This window comes from Stenella coeruleoalba (genome assembly GCF_951394435.1).
Source record: "Stenella coeruleoalba genome assembly, chromosome: 2".
Classification (NCBI taxonomy): domain Eukaryota; kingdom Metazoa; phylum Chordata; class Mammalia; order Artiodactyla; family Delphinidae; genus Stenella; species Stenella coeruleoalba.
Window position 1 is genome coordinate 67,270,851 of NC_137147.1, and position 16,329 is coordinate 67,287,179.

At 39.2% G+C, this 16,329-nt stretch overlaps 1 long non-coding RNA gene across 1 annotated transcript in view; it reads left to right on the forward strand.

Moving 5' to 3' along the window:
- The window catches only part of LOC307181605, a 343,554-nt gene that overhangs the window by 611 nt on the left and 326,614 nt on the right, over positions 1-16,329 (forward strand). Inside the window, exon 2 of the long non-coding RNA XR_013826962.1 lies at positions 3,032-3,132. This is a non-coding gene — a long non-coding RNA (uncharacterized lncRNA). The remainder of the gene's footprint in view (positions 1-3,031; positions 3,133-16,329) is intronic.

A 16,329-nucleotide genomic window follows, 5' to 3' on the forward strand; every position in this document is an offset into this window, starting at 1 on the left:
CCCAGTGGTGAGCACAATGCCTGCCGCTTAAGGATATTTAATATATACTTTTAAGGGGATGCTGTTGAAGTAATTCGCCAAGTCACACGCCCAATACGTGGCAAGTCTTGTGATTAAACCCAGAACTTGCTGCCTCCGAAAAACCTGTGTGTCTTCAGTTAAACCAGTGGAATGAAAAAAATGAATTTTTTTCCCTCACATACAGCCTAAAAGAATTTGGTAAAACTTCGTGCACATTTTAAAGCACAATATGTGAAATAGTTCATCCTAAATTTGAAAGCTTAATTTTTAATCTGAGGAAATGCTAAACATTTTATAAGATGGAATAAGATGAAGCTAGGCTACACTTAGTACATATAGGTTATGTTTGTATTATGATACAATAAAATGAGTTTTAACTTCTCGTTGAATAGCATTTGCTGACCATGAAACAATTGTATGAAGTTTTTAAAAAATATTTATTTATTTGGCTTTGCTGGGTCTTAGTTGCCGCCCGTGGGATCTTTGTTGCAGCATGAGGGATCTTTAGTTGTGGCATGTGGGATTTTTTTTTTTTAGTTGTGGCACGCGGGATCTTTAGTTGCGGCATGTGAACTCTTAGTTGTGGCATGTGGGATATAGTTCCCTGACCAGGGATCGAACCCGGGCTTCTGCGCTGGAAGTGTGGAGTCTTAGCCACTGGACCACCAGGGAATTCCCTGTATGATGTTTTTATCTGTGGATTTTTATCCAGTATAGCTTGGAAAATCTTAAAAATATTACAGTTACATTTAAAGGAATCGGCATTACTACCCTAAACAGCTTCAGTTCTGAATTCACAACATTCCAACATTGTCCAGGCTTACCCCATACAGAGATATGTTTAAAGTGGGGGAAAATTGGGAAGCTCCATGGATTTAAGGTTCAGCAATTAATCATTAAAGCATTAGAAAGCAGTATTTCCAGTCATTCTTTTTTTGGCTCTTGGGAGGTTCCCCTCAACAGAGCAATGCTCCATAAAAAAGTTTGGGATGGATTGTGGGGTGGTGGGGGGTGTCCCTTTCTTTTGAGAAGTTGTCTTGTTAGATCTCTGGGCCTCTTTAAAACCTCTTGACTACTCCTTTGACATATATTCTTTTCCTGACTTTCTGGTTGGTTTTTATTTTTTAAATAGATGATACATGTTAATGACAAAAAATTAAGCCATACAAAGAATACAAAAAGCACCCAAATCCCACTAACTACCCAGATAAAATAATGTCGTCCTCTCCTCTGCCTTTGATGTGACATTGTCCTTTTGTGGTTCTTCTCCCTTCCTTGTCTTTTGGCTAGCTCCTCTTCTTCCTTCCCAAATCTAATTTAATTCCTGAAACAAAACCTATGGTTGGCTGCAGAAACTGATCTCTTGATGCCAGCAAAGATCCCTGAGTTCTGTGGTCTGTGATGGTCAGGTTAAGTCTGAAATAAAAGGCTCAGAAATGTCTCTTCTTTAAACTTCTAGCCATGATAAGCTGCATGTGGGAAGTCAAGGGCTGGCACATCTGTCTGTTGAATTTGAGGATGGGATTCTCTCGAAAGAAGTTTCTACTCCAGCTTTTATGTTTTGTTTCTATTGGACAACAAACAAACACACAAACAACAGAAACTTTAGTGTCGAAAATAAGTATTACATCCATAGTAGCTTCACTTCAAAAAAGATTTTGGGCCAGTGTAGTTTGAGGATAAAACCAAACTGACTACTTACCAAGTCTCCCTTATTTCTCTCTCAGGTGGTTTTTTATTTGTCTCATTGCCATGAAAGTATATTATGGTTTGACCAATAAACCATGAATACTCAAAAAAGTACATTATGTTTCCAAAATATACTGTTTTCTCACAGGCATTTAAAGTAGAGTATGCATTGAAACACATATAATTAAATAGAAGAGTGAAATTATATTTGGAAACTACTAACTAAAAGAGACTATCTTTGTGTCTTTTACCATAATTCTTAAGCCTTACAACAAAGAATGTGCTCCCTTATCTACCTGAGAGCAGGGCTTTCTGTGTGCTTCTTCTGAAGTGAAGATATTTACCTTCTGACTGTTGAAAATAATATGGTAACTAAGAAAATTAAAGCAAAAAACAAAGCATAGGCTCAGTGTGCTTCGCTTAGGCCTGGGTTCCGACTGGTCCATGATTTATGAGACGCTAATATACTAAAGGATTAATCCTTCATTAACAATGTGCAATCAGTTGGGAAGATTTGCTCCACAGGGCAGCACACCAGTGATTGTCTTACAGAAATGGTCTCAAGTCACAAATTAAGAGTTATTTGGAGAAGGCAGCATGCTCTTCCCTATGCTTGAATGCATTGGGTCAGGCTAGACAGAGCAGCTTTCCCTCTGTGAGTGCATGCCCAAAGTCCAGGAGCCTTAAAAGCTGAAGTGATCTGTCCCAGGCACCTATGTACCTATACTTGTTATCTATTGCTGCATAACCCACTACTGCAAAACAGCTACCATCTTATTCTATCTCACAATTTTATGGGTCAGGAATTCAGGCATTTCTTTGTTCTTTGATTGGCATCACTTGGTGACATTCACGTGGTATCTGGGCTAATCTGGAGGGTTCAAGACAACTTTACTTACATATTTGGCCCCTTGACAGGCTCAGCTGGGTCCTCTCTCTCTCTCTCTCTCTCTCTCTCTCTCTCTCTCTCTCCCTCTCCCTCTCTCTCTCCCTCTCTCTCTCTCTCTCTCTCTCTCTCTCTCTCTCTCTCTCTCTCTCTCCCCATGTAGTTTCAGGGCCTTGCCGTATGCTTTCTCCAGCAGAGTAGTTGGCTCATTATGCGTGACAAATAAGTGGAGGTGGATGCTGCCAATCTCTTAAGGTCTGGGCCCAGAAGTGTGCTCAGCATTACTTCTACTGTATTCTATTGGTCAGAGCAGTCACAGAGCCCACCCAGAATCAAAGGGATGGGATAGATATCTCACCTCTTAATAAGAGGCATGTCAAAGAATTTGGCACTGTCTTTAATTTGCCTTGATGAATTCTTTCTCCCACTGTCTAGGAAGAGAGAAGAAGGCAACTATGAGGAAAAGCAGTCCCAGACAGACTCTTGGCCTGGCCCATCTTAGCCTTGGGGAAAGAATGGAGGACTTTGGCACACAGGTAAGCTCAAGGAGCATATTTAACTTGGGAGATAAAGTGCCCAAGTGCCCTCTGTCAGCCTCCTGGAAGGAGGGCTCTGCGATGTTAAAATACAGTGAGCTGAGATCTCCCAAAGTAAGCAGGCTGTGATCCAGTTCCTTGACTTGGAAGGCCATGTGGCCCCTTTGCAGCACCTGCAGTGAGCAGCTGATGAGCAGGGACATGGCCTCACAGCTTCAGGAAGAGCTTCCTGCCACAAAGGGGTGAGCCTCCTCAGCTTCATCCTCTAGGGAGGAATTCTTCCAAGTTGTGAGGAGGGAGAGAAGGTCAGTGGAGCAGGATAAACACACCAGTTGCCTGCCTCTTCTTAAGAAAGGAAACGGGATTTGGGGATGAATTCTACTATTCTGCTCCGAGATCACTTTGTTTCAAAAGATGAGAACAGAGAACATTAACCTAAACCAAAGCGTTAACCTCAGCATGATTGGTGCAAAAATGTCTGTTGCCAGTTTTGTGATAAAGCACTCATTATGGTGTTGGAGATGGGAATGTGGGCTGTGGCAGGAGAGCTGGTCAGACTGCCAACCTCAAAAGCTACAGCAGTGTGATCCTGGGCGTTCTTTGGTTCCTTCTTCTGTAAAAGGGGAGTAATAATAGTATTAAATGACAATAGTGGTAATAATATATACTCACTTCATAGGACTGATGTAAGCATTAAATGAGATGATGTGTGGAAAACCCTCAGGACAGTGCCTGATGTTTATTAAGTGATCACCACATAGAAAGTGTTCAATACATGTCAGCTTTTATCACTGTTGTTATAGCAGTGGCCCCCACCCTGGTGGTGGAACACGAGGGCACTGGGGGACTGAAGAAAGGGAGGGGTGGAAACCCAAGTAAGACTTCTCATTCCTCTCTCTCTGGTTATAGCCACTGGGGTATAATGTGATCTATAAACTCTTCTGTCTGTTGACATGCCAGTAAATGATACGTCTCTCTGATCTACTTATATTTTCAAGCTTAATGTAAGGGCCCAGGTGCTGGAGGCTCAGAGCAGAGAGAGGGCTGGGGGCTGTCCTGGCCTTTACAAACCATTGCCACTCTAATAAATAAAGCATTCACTCAGAGAGCCTGAGAGCTGGGGAGCCACACTGCGTGCAAATCCAGATCAGTGGCTGAGCTTCTTCCAGGTTGAAGCTAATCATAACTGACATGTTAGAGAAAAACCACTTTATAAAATCAATATTAAATTTACAACCTTTGACATCCCGGGACATCAAAGATCAGGGGGAAGTAAGACATAGAGTAAACAGTCCTCCAGCTATGCCAGTTGCTCAAGGAGATGGGGAGATGTGGGAAACCAGAGGCCCAAATCATACAGTATTAGTCTTGTTTTTATGTCAACGTCTTGACATCAATAAAAACATTAAAAAAAAATTCACACATTTACACGCAGAGAAGAAAGGGAAGCAACAAGGAGAACTCCGCCAATCCATCAGACTCCCAGAATCATTCCTGAGTGAAATGATTAGATTCCTTCTCCGACAGTGAGACTTGATTTTTCTGGACAGTGGGATGCTTCAGTTATGGGGCAAACATTATTTTGTGAGGCTGGCAAGTCCCCTGCTGAAAAGCCTAACCTATCTAACCAGGGACCATGCTCTGATAAAAGCCTGCACCTCTCTAGTAGGTCCTCCCTGTAGTCACTGGGATTCAAGTATAGCTGCAAGGGACACGTGGAAGCAGAGTAAAACTATAAAGGTCATCACAAGGTGAGAATACGTTTCTCTGAGTGTTCCTCAGAGGATACTAGCTCTCAGCTGCTCAAGTCTGGGGTGGGATTCCTACCTTTGGAAAGGGGATTTTAATTTCGACATCTAGAAGCAGAATTGCCATAAGTCCTACCAGGAGGAGTGGGCAGGGTCAGCATCCAGCATGGACAGGATAATGAAGGACTTCCTAGTCCTTTGCATCCAAAAGCATTTTGTCTCAAGGACTGGTCGGAGAATTGTGTCATCTCCACTATGAGTCCGAATAAAATACCAAGTGCTGTAGGAAAGGTGGAGTGGGGAAGGCAAGGCCAGGTGGCTCTGCTGGTCTAAACAGACTTTTCTGTAGCGCTTCCTCTTTTGACAGAACAGCTTGAATTTATGCCCTGGTTCACCTGTGCTCAATGATGTGAATCTGAACTTACCAAAATAGATGTTTAATTCAGTGTTTCCATCTATTAAAAGCTTTAAGGGGAATAGCAGCAATGCCATTCTCTCCACTCTCCTCTCCCCATCTCCCAGCTAACCCTCGAAAGTGATCGATTTGAGCCTCTTTGCTTTGTTGCCATCGTGAGGTCATAGTGGTATTTTTGATGGATTTGGTATGGTCCTATGATCAGAGACAGGCACTCTAAGATCAAACCTATCAGTAACACTCAGTTTCCATCTGCTTCCTGAATGCAAAACAAAACATAAATAATATTCTCCATTTAGAATTCTACAGAAACAGACTCACAAGGTCAAAAGACTAGGAGGTGTGCAGCTGTTGGTGGGTCTTGCTGATGTGTATGAGAGTGAACGTGTGGGAGCCTTTGGCACAGTGGTTGAGGAAATCAAATGGCCTGCTTGAGTCTGGTATGTGTAGAAAGTGAAAAATTACTGCAGTATATAAAACGATTTTGCTCCTTTGATTAGGTTGTAAACTCCAAGAGCTCCTAGAATGGTGTCTGGCACATAGAATGTGTTTTTTGTTTTGTTTTATTTCTTGTTGTGAATGCATGAATTAGAATTTCCTAGATAAACTGTGGGAGGAAACTGATACTTGTTTAGGGCTTAATCTGTGCCAGGCTCTGTGGTAGACCCTCTACTTATGCTTCCTCATAACACCTCTGTATTGTTTTTTTATTGCCATTGGAACAAATTATCACAAACATAGTAGCTTAAAACAATACACATTTAAAATATTATAGTTCTGTAGGTCAGAAGTCTGGCATAAGTCTCACTGGGTTAAAATCAAGGGGTCAGCAGGGAATTTGTTCCCTTGACTTTCTCAGCTTCCAAAGGCCATCCTTATTCCTTGGTTCATAAGCCCCTTCCATCGTCTTCAGAGCCAGCAATGGCAGGTCGAGTCTTTCTCATACTGCCATCTCCATGTTTCTTGTTCCACTGACACATCTTTTCTTGACCACAGCTTGGAAAGTATCTCCGCTTTTAGGGACTCATATGATTAGATTGGGCCCAGAACAATCTTCCAGGATATAGAGTCTAGATCCTGCAGTCTCTTTTGTCTGTAAAATACCATATTCACAGATTCTGGGGCATCGTGTGTGGACATCTTTAAGGGCTTTTATTCTGCCAACCACAGCCTCTGTAAGGTAGGTATTATTAACCCTATTACAGAGAGGAGGAAACTGTCTCAGAGAAGTTCAGTAACTTGCTCCAGATCATACAGTATGTGATAGAGTTGAGACTGCAGCCAAGGTCTGTCTGGCTCCAAAGACCAGACATTTCCTACTATGCCGCACCATTGCAAGTCACAAAATAGCATGCTGCTGGATGGGTTGGGCTTAGGGTCTAGTTGGGTGGGAGCTGGAATAGGAACTGAAAGGAGAATTCTCCTCATACGAGGCAGGGCAGAGAATCAGGGAATTGAATTCTGTTGGAAATGCTCCCTTGGAAGAAGAAATGGATTTGCACTTGAAAAAAAATAAATTCACTTCTCTTAGGGAAAAGTTAGTTTAGGAGCAGGGAATCATGTCTGAGAATTAAATAAAGCACTATCTTCTTTCCCAAGGCTTCAGGGATCCTAGTGATCCTATATCCTATGTTGTCCTGTACCCACTTGGAAATAGGTTTACCAAGCCAATTCCTTCCAAGCTGTAGGGACTCAGTATGCTACCCTTCTCAAGAGTTTTACATGTAAAAATAGGGCACAATAACCCAAAGGCATACACAGAAGCTCTGGATTTCTTGGTTTTTTGAATTGATAAGAAGCTAATCAGAGCACTATAAGTTGGCATTTGTTATCATGAGCTAAATTAGTTGGTTTGTTTGTTGTAATAGTAAACTTTTAATCACTATGGCACCTGAGTCAGGAGATATTCTTGGTCATGGAAGCCTTCCAGGTTCCAAGCTGGTTACCACCTATTCTGTATGCTTGAGGGTAATAGAAAAATGAAAAAGATTGGTGTAAAATTCAAAAGAAAAAGTTAGTATTGGGTATTTGCTCATAACATGAAACCATTAGGGAACATACTTGATTGCATGAAGAAAGGTAGTTTGAGGAATTGGGTTTGATGGGGGTCTTTGCCAGAGATTAGGCAGGAGGTTACTCTAATAGTTGATGTTCAACCTCTTTTCCATTTTTGTAAGATAAAAAGCTGTAAAAAACAACCTTTCTGAATTTTATTCTTTGGTGCTAATAGGACAGAACAGCAATGACATAACACAAAAAATAAGGATATGATTTGTAAGTGAAGCAGATGGTTCCCATCTCATCTCGTTGGATTGTTATCTTTTGAAGAGTTCCTTTTTGTGGATTTTTTTTTTTTTTTTTCTGGTACGCGGACCTCTCACTGTTGTGGCCTCTCCCGTTGCGGAGCACAGGCTCCAGACGCGCAGGCTCAGTGGCCATGGCTCATGGGCCCAGCTGCTCCGCGGCATGTGGGATCTTCCCGGACCAGGGCACGAAGCTGTGTCCCCTGCGTCGGCAGGCGGACTCTCAACCACTGCGCCACCAGGGAAGCCCCCTTTTTGTGGATTTTAAAGAGAATGTAATCACTTTAGAAATCCCCAGAGAGTTTCATAATGAACCCCACTTACGTTATGTTGACACTAATAGTAACTATAACCATGATCTTCAGATACCCATGTAGGAGTCAGGGTTATTGAAATTATAGCATGGGATAGTAATTCATTTAAAAACATACTTTTAAAAATGAGCTTTATGCTGACCAAAAGCCCACTTAAGTCAGTTTCACTTGCATGTATGAGATGCTATATTAATAATGAAATCAGTTTGGTTTAACTGATGAAAAATAACATTTTGCTGACAAATTTTGCCCAGTTTAGTCTTATATCAAATTAAGAAGCTAACTAAACCAAACATTTATATGACTGACTCATACTGTGAAAAAAATGTGATCACAGCTTCATATCACAAAACTATTAAGTTCTGTTCAAGTAATTTCCTCTCAGCATTTCCTTTCCTCACTTAAGGTTTCCTTCTTAACCAAAAAGTATCAAATTAGGAAGCTTAAATGACTGAAGTATTAACACTCTCAGGAAAAAAATGATTGCCTTTCAGAATGGGGAAAAAAAATCCCTTCACCAACCTACCTTACCAAGGCAAATGGTTCAAAGTAACAGAAACAGAGGGGTTGTTATTTGTTGTTATATTCTTTTCTAACAGTTTGGTTTTCGATTTGAAGTTTCTTTAAAATTAATCCTTTAAAATCATTTCCAGCAGTGAGCAGTTCAGCAAGTTCAGAGAACAAAATGGCCAGACCTTTGCATCCTTGAAGATGGGATTTAGACTAGTAGGGTTGTATTGAAGTAACTTTTGCTATTTCAAGTATAATAAATTATAACTCATATATGGTTCATTTAGCATTCCTGTGAATAAATCTAACATTTCCCTCTATGCAGTCTTTGTTTAATTTGGTATGCCTAGTTCATTTTCATTGTATCTGAACAAAAACGAAATTTTGAAATTTTACCTATCTTTTCAAATTTTATATCTGTTTGTACATAAACATGCCACACACACACACACACACACACACACAGAGTAATTTGTTACGTGAGGCTGATGTATATTAAGGTGGCAAATGTGTAATGCTCCCAGGCCAGGTATAAAAAAAATCTTTTCCATGGAGTTTGGACCTCACTCTCAAAGTTCTAAACACATTGCGTTAGGCAGCCATTACCAATTATTTGAAGTAGGCATTGGAGTCCAAACGTTCATCATAGTGTTTAGTTCCTAAAATAGAACCTGCTTTAAATATTTTCAGCTGAATGGAATGTAATACAGGGAATTAGGTGCTTACAAGATAAAATTGCTGCAAGGCTGGAGGAGGCGACTTGAGGCCTGACCTCTGGGAACAACTCCCAGAGCAGTGCTGAGCTGAGTCCCCAGTTATGCTGCTGCTGTTAGGGATGGAAGGAATCAGGAAGTTGCTAATGAAATTCTGTAGTCCCAGAACACACTGCTGTAGCAGCAACCCAAGGATCAGAAAACTGGGATAGGGAAGCCAGCAGCACCATCCAGGAAGCTGTTGCCTGGGTGGGGAACACAGAATATGGCTGCTGCCACCACTGGTGCAGCCGCCTCTTGACACTTAGGAAGCTGGGAACTGGTTCTCTACACAAAGCAGAAAAACCTCAGGCCCCCACGCCCTTGCTTGCCATCTTTCTCATCTTATCTGAGTGATTTAATTTGGCGAAATGTAATTTCGTGCAGAATCCTGGCTTCAAAAAAGCCTGAGAGAGGCAGTCTTCAGTCTGGGAAGGCGTACGAAGTCAGAGCATATGCAGAAGGTGCATCCTTGTTAAAACCTTCCTGCTCTCTGTGTCCTTATTGGAGCCTCACTGTAGGGAGATACAGAACTTGTATATAGAATAACAGGAAAATATAAGGAACTGGCTTTTCTTAGAAGATATGCCAAAACTCTAGGGGGATTTGATCCCTAACTTGTACTTAGAGGACACAGGTAATGATAATTCTACCTTCTTATATTTAATTTCTCTTTTCTCCTCAGCAAATAATTTTGCTCAGGAACTTCATTTTAGTTCTTGAGCACCTTGATGCTATTGAATTACTGAGATCTTTGTATGTGCTGATGCTGTTTTCCCCTCTCACAGAAAAGGAGGGTGCTTCCTAACTTTATTTATTACCTGAATTAATAGGGACTAACTATATATTTCATTTAACAGCTTACTATACTAATACTCAATTAATGTCACTTAATGTAGAGCAAAAATAAAATGCAAAATATGCATAAATATATTACCCAAAATTGTATACCTGGACATAAAATGTGCTCTTAATCTGATGGTGACAGCAACATCCATACCCTCCTGAGAAACAAACTGATTCAGTGAGAAGCAAAAGAGTATAAGAACAGCACTGAAAATATTTTGACTCTGTAATCCATTAATTATGGCCGTATGGGTAAAATACCTAACTTTTCTTGAGTACCCAAAGCTTTATGTACTAATATCTTTCATTTGTATGGTGCCCCCCAGAGTACTTGACTCTCAAGGCATCCCTGTAAGCACGTGTGTCAGGATCAGCATGGTTACACAACGTGTTTCAGTCATGGCACAGAGTGGAATTCAAACCCTGGCCTCTGAACTCAATAAAATTGTTTTCTGCTACACTAAGGAAGGTCAATACTCTTCTTAGAGGAATGTTAGTATGCTAATAATTTGTAACCAAGTCTTTACTGCATCTAGAAAGTATGAAATGGCTGAAAACAAATACCCATAGTAATATGAGTCAATATGCTAAATGTTATACATTTACTTTTGCTATTTTATATAACTGGCAGAGGGATAGTTATATGACTTTTGCATCTCTGATGTGTGAGTTTTTAATCTATTTGAAGGTGTAATGTCTGTTTAGATACCACAGTTTAATTGCCATTTTAGAGCAGCTATTCATTCCTGTGAAAATATCTTTTTTGTAGGAAAAATGTATATGTATAGGAGCATGGCCATGAAGTTGGAATTTTTTGTCATAACTCTCATTTTAGTAAGCTCACCCCCGTGTTTGTGTCTATGCAACTATTCCTTTCAAGGCTGCTCTAAATAACTATCTCTAATCCTGCCTTCTCCCTTTGGTATCACCTTGTGAAGCTTCTTCTCACCTGCCATATTTTGTAAGACCCAACTACATTTTGGTAGGTTCTACCATCTAATCTCACTTATCACGTACTTGGCCTGTAGGGCAAGCACATTGATATATGGCTTATCATTTCTATATTCTTTCAAAGTGACTTTCTTCTGAAGGCAGGTCAGTGTGAAGGGAGGCTACTCAGTCCTTCTGACCCTAAACTATTTGTTGTGAGAATGAAATACAACCTTCTTTAGGCTGTTAGGCCCCTATGAAAAAAAGATAAATATATGGTGCCTATAAAGAAAGAAGCTGGATGGCTACCTTAAGGTCAGAAGTCATTTGCATCCAAGAACACTGTAAGTGCCTGACTGATTTAGTTGGTAGAAATGAGATTCTGGGAGATACAATAAATGGACCAAGGAGTGCTCTTGGGTGACAGTTTCTGATGGGTTATAAGATCACATCATGTCCTAGTTTTTGGTCTCTGCTAATAATCTGTTGTGATGTACAGCAGGTTCTGGTATACAGAGTAATTCAAGTGCTCTTCTGTTGGGCATATGGTGCTTTTAAGAACACTCCAAGGGTTGATTTGACTACTCCTGTTGATAAAGGATGCCACAGTGGGAAGAAAGGGAACAAGCTATGGATGGTGCATGGGATTCAGGAGAGGAAGGTATTCATATGAGAGCAGAGCTGCTGAGAAAAACAACTTGCAGTGATTTAATTAGAAAACCAATTTTGCCATGATTTGAGTTCCTGCAAATGTCACTGTTTCTTATGGTAAAATTTAATGATATATAAATATATGATATATATTTATCATATCATATTTATATAAATGATATATAAATACATATATGTGTGTATAAAGTATGTATATTATGTACATATGTGTTTTATACATGTAAGTATGCATGTATATATACATATACATATATTAAGCAGCAAACTCATATGAGGTAGCAGAAGGACAGGATTTAACCCCAGCTGTTGAACTGAGGGCAGGGGGAAAAATTTGATAGGAGCAGAAAGAAATAATTCTAGAGGAAAATTTTTGAGTAACAGAGAAAAATCTTCCAGGAAACACAGCTTGGTGCTCCTTCTTTCCCCTTTTAAGAACAGGAAAAATAATACAGTTTGCTCATAGTATCATCTACAGATCACATTCACTGGTAAAAGGAGTGATTTTAAATGTAAAATTAACAGGTTAGGTTTACAGTTGAAGAGTGTCATGCCTCCAGAATTATCTCTTACAGGAATTTGTGTAATAGTAAATAGAATAAAAAATTATCAGAACAATAGGAATATGGCTGACCAAATCTGTGCAGTTGTAGAAAGCCCTCATGCTAAGTTTGAGTAATTTCAGGCAGAGAGCCTGAGAACTCTGCAATCAGGAGGTCAACTCTGATGCAAAAACTGACCAATCAAACACCAGCCAGGATGGAAGAGAGAGGGAGGACTCAGGACCTCACAGGACTAAGAGGTCAAAAAAGAATATGCTTAAAGCAGGACCATAATTGACATTAACTAGCCATTCTCAGCCAAGATTTCCTTAAAACCATGGCTGTCTAATATATTGGCCCATGAACCAAATAAATCATTTCTGAAATTGGATTGCAGTTCACCTGAGGTTTTGAAGAAAAAAAAGAGATTTCCCCTAATTTCCTAATATCTCCATCCTAACCAGCTGACATGCTTAGCCAAGAGCTGACTGCTGCTGGGTTTTATACAGAAGGCTTAGATCAATAATTGTAAGTGAAGCCAAAGTCATCAGTTATATACTTGTGAGTTGTTCACGTTTAAATCTGTACTATCATATTATGAAATGTAGATATTATAAATGATTGTGGAATGAAGCAAAGTTACCATAAGTAAATCTTTGATAGAGACCACTCATGCTTGAGTTGAGGTCAACATTCACTAGATTCACTATTACCTGCTAAATAAGTAAGTAAGTAAATATGGAAATATCTTCTACTATTGAAGACATGAGTGTGCTCTTATACCAATAGTACAGAAGGAGGGAAAGGGGAGATAAACTCAGGTGCCCCTTATATGCCAGGAATGGCTCTAGGAGTTTTTCATATCTCTTCTTATAATGCTCCCCAGGCCCACAATATATAGATTCCCACCTCACAGACAAGGAATCTGAGGCATAGAGAGCTTACTTAACTTAACCAAATTACCACAGTTTGGCGAGGAGCATAGCCAGCTCTTTGAACCTGTGATTCTAAAGTCCATATTCGGTCGTACCTTCAAGATGGTGGAAGAGTAAAATGTGGAGATCACCTTCCTCCCCACAAATACATCAAAAGTACATCTACATATGGAACAACTCCTACAGAACACCTAGTGAATGCTGGCATAAGACTTCAGACTTCTCAAAAGGGTCTTGGTGCTCCAACAAGATTACTCTACCCAGCAAGGATCTCATTTAGATTCAGTGGAGAAATTAAAACCTTAACAGAGAAGCAAAAGCTAAGAGAATTCAGCACCACCAAACCAGCTTTACAACAAATGCTAAAGGAACTTCTCTAGGCAGGAAACACAAGAGGAGGAAAAGACCTACAATAACAAACACAAAACAATTAAGAAAATGGTAATAGGAACATACATATCGATAATAACCTTAAATGTAAATGGATTAAATGCTCCAACCAAAAGACACAGACTAACTGAATGGATACAAAACAAGACCCGTATATATGCTGTCTACAAGAGACCCACTTCAGACCTAGGGACACATACAGACTGAAAGTGAGGGGATGGAAAAAGATATTCCATGCAAATGAAAATCAAAAGAAAGTTGGAGTAGCAATTCTCATATCAGACAAAATAGACTTTAAAATAAAGACTGTTACAAGAGACAAAGAAGGACACTACATAATGATCAAGGGATCAACCCAAGAAGAAGATATAACAATTATAAATATTAATGCACCCAACATAGACGCATGTCAATACATAAGGCAAATGCTAACAGCCATAAAAGGGGAAATCAACAGTAACACAATCATAGTAGGGGACTTTAACACCGTTTCACCAATGGACAGGTCATCCAAAATGAAAATAAATAAGGAAACACAAACTTTAGATGACACATCAAAGAAAATGGACTTTATTGATATTTATAGGACATTCCATCCAAAAACAACAGAATACAGTTTCTTCACAAGTGCTTGTGGAACATTCTCCTGGATGGATCATATCTTGGGTCACAAATCAAGCCTTGGTAAATTTAAGAAAATTCAAATTGTATCAACTATCTTTTCGAACACAGCATTATGAGACTAGATGTCAATTACAGGAAAAAAATGTAAAAAATACAAACACATCAGCCTAAACAATACACTAGTAAATAACCAAGAGACCACTGAAGAAATCAAAGAGGAAATAAAAAAAATACCTAGAAACAAATGAAAATGAAAACACGATGACCCAAAACCTATGGGTTGCAGCAAAAGCAGTTCTAAGAAGGAAGTTTATAGCAATACAATCCTACCTCAAGAAACAAGAAAAAGCTCAAATAAACAACCTAACCTTACACATAAAGCAATTAGAGAAAGAAGAACAAAAATCCCTCAAAGTTAGCAGAAGGAAAGAAATCATAAAAATCAGATCAGAAAAAAATGAAAAAGAAATGAAGGAAATGAGAGCAAAGATCAATAAAACTAAAAGCTGGTTCTTCGAGAAGATAAACAAAATGGATAAATCATTAGCCAGACTCATCAATAAAAAAAGGGAAAAGACTCAAATCAACAGAATTAGAAATGAAAAAAGAGAAATAACAACTGACATTGTAGAAATACAAAGGATCATGAGAGATTACTACAAGCAACTATATGCCAATAAAATGGACCACCTGGAAGAAATGGACAAATTCTTAGAAAAGCACAACCTTCCAAGACCGAACCAGGAAGAAATAGAAAATATGAACAGACCAATCACAAGCACTGAAATTGAAACTGTGATTAAAAATCTTCCAACAAACAAAAACCCAGGGCCAGATGGCTTAACAGGCGAATTCTAACAAATATTGAGAGAAGAGCTAACACCTATCCTTCTTAAACTCTTCCAAAATATAATGGAGGGAGGAGCTCTCCCAAACTCATTGTACGAGGCGACCATCACCCTGATACCAAAAGCATACAAGGATGTCACAAAAAAAAAGAAAACTACAATCCAATATCACTGATGAACATAGATGCAAAAATCCTCAACAAAATACTAGCAAACAGAATCCAACAGCACATTAAAAGGATCATACACCATGATCATGTGGGGTTTATCCCAGGAATGCAAGGATTCTTCAATATATGCAAATCAATCAATGTGATAAACCATATTAACAACTTGAAGGAGAAAAACTGTATGATCATCTCAATAGATGCAGAGAAAGTTTTTGACAAAATTCAGCACACATTTATGATAAAAACCCTCCAGAAAGTAGGCATAGAGGGAACTTTCCTCAACATAATAAAGGCCATATATGACAAACCCACAGCCAACATCGTTCTCAATGGTGAAAAACTGAAATGATTTCCACTAAGATCAGGAACAAGCCAAGGTTGCCCACTCTCACCATTATTATTCAACATAGTTTTGGAAGTTTTAGCCACAGCAATCAGAGAAGAAAAAGAAATAAAAGGAATCCAAATCGGAAAAGAAGAAGTAAAAGTGTCACTGTTTGCAGATAACATGATACTATACAGAGAGAATCCTAAAGATGCTATCAGAAAAGTACTAGGGCTAATCAATGAATTTGGTAAAGTAGCAGGATACAAAATTAATGCACAGTAATCTCTGGCATTCCTATACACTAATGATGAAAAATCTGAAAGAGAAATTAGGGAAACACTTCCATTTACCATTGCAACAAAAAGAATAAAATACCAAGGAATAAACCTACCTAAGGAGACAAAAGACCTGTATGCAGAAAACTATAAGACACTGATGAAAGAAATTAAAGACGATACAAACAGATGGAGAGATATGCCATGTTCTTGGATTGGAAGAATCAATATTGTGAAAATGACTATACTACCCAAAGCAATCTGCTAATTCACTGCAATCCCTATCACACTACCAATGACATTTTTCACAGAACTAGAACAAAGAATTTCACAATTTGTATGGCAACACAAAAGACCCCGAATAGCCAAAGCAATCTTGAGAAAGAAAAACAGAGCTGGTGGAATCAGGCTCCCTGAATTCAGACTATACCACAAAGCTACAGTAATCAAGACAGTATGGTACTGGCACAAAAACAAAATATAGATCAATGGAACAGGATAGAAAGCCCAGAGATAAACCCATGCACATATGGTCACCTTATCATTGATAAAGGAGGCAAGAATATACAATGGAGAAAAGACAGTGCTGGAAAACTGG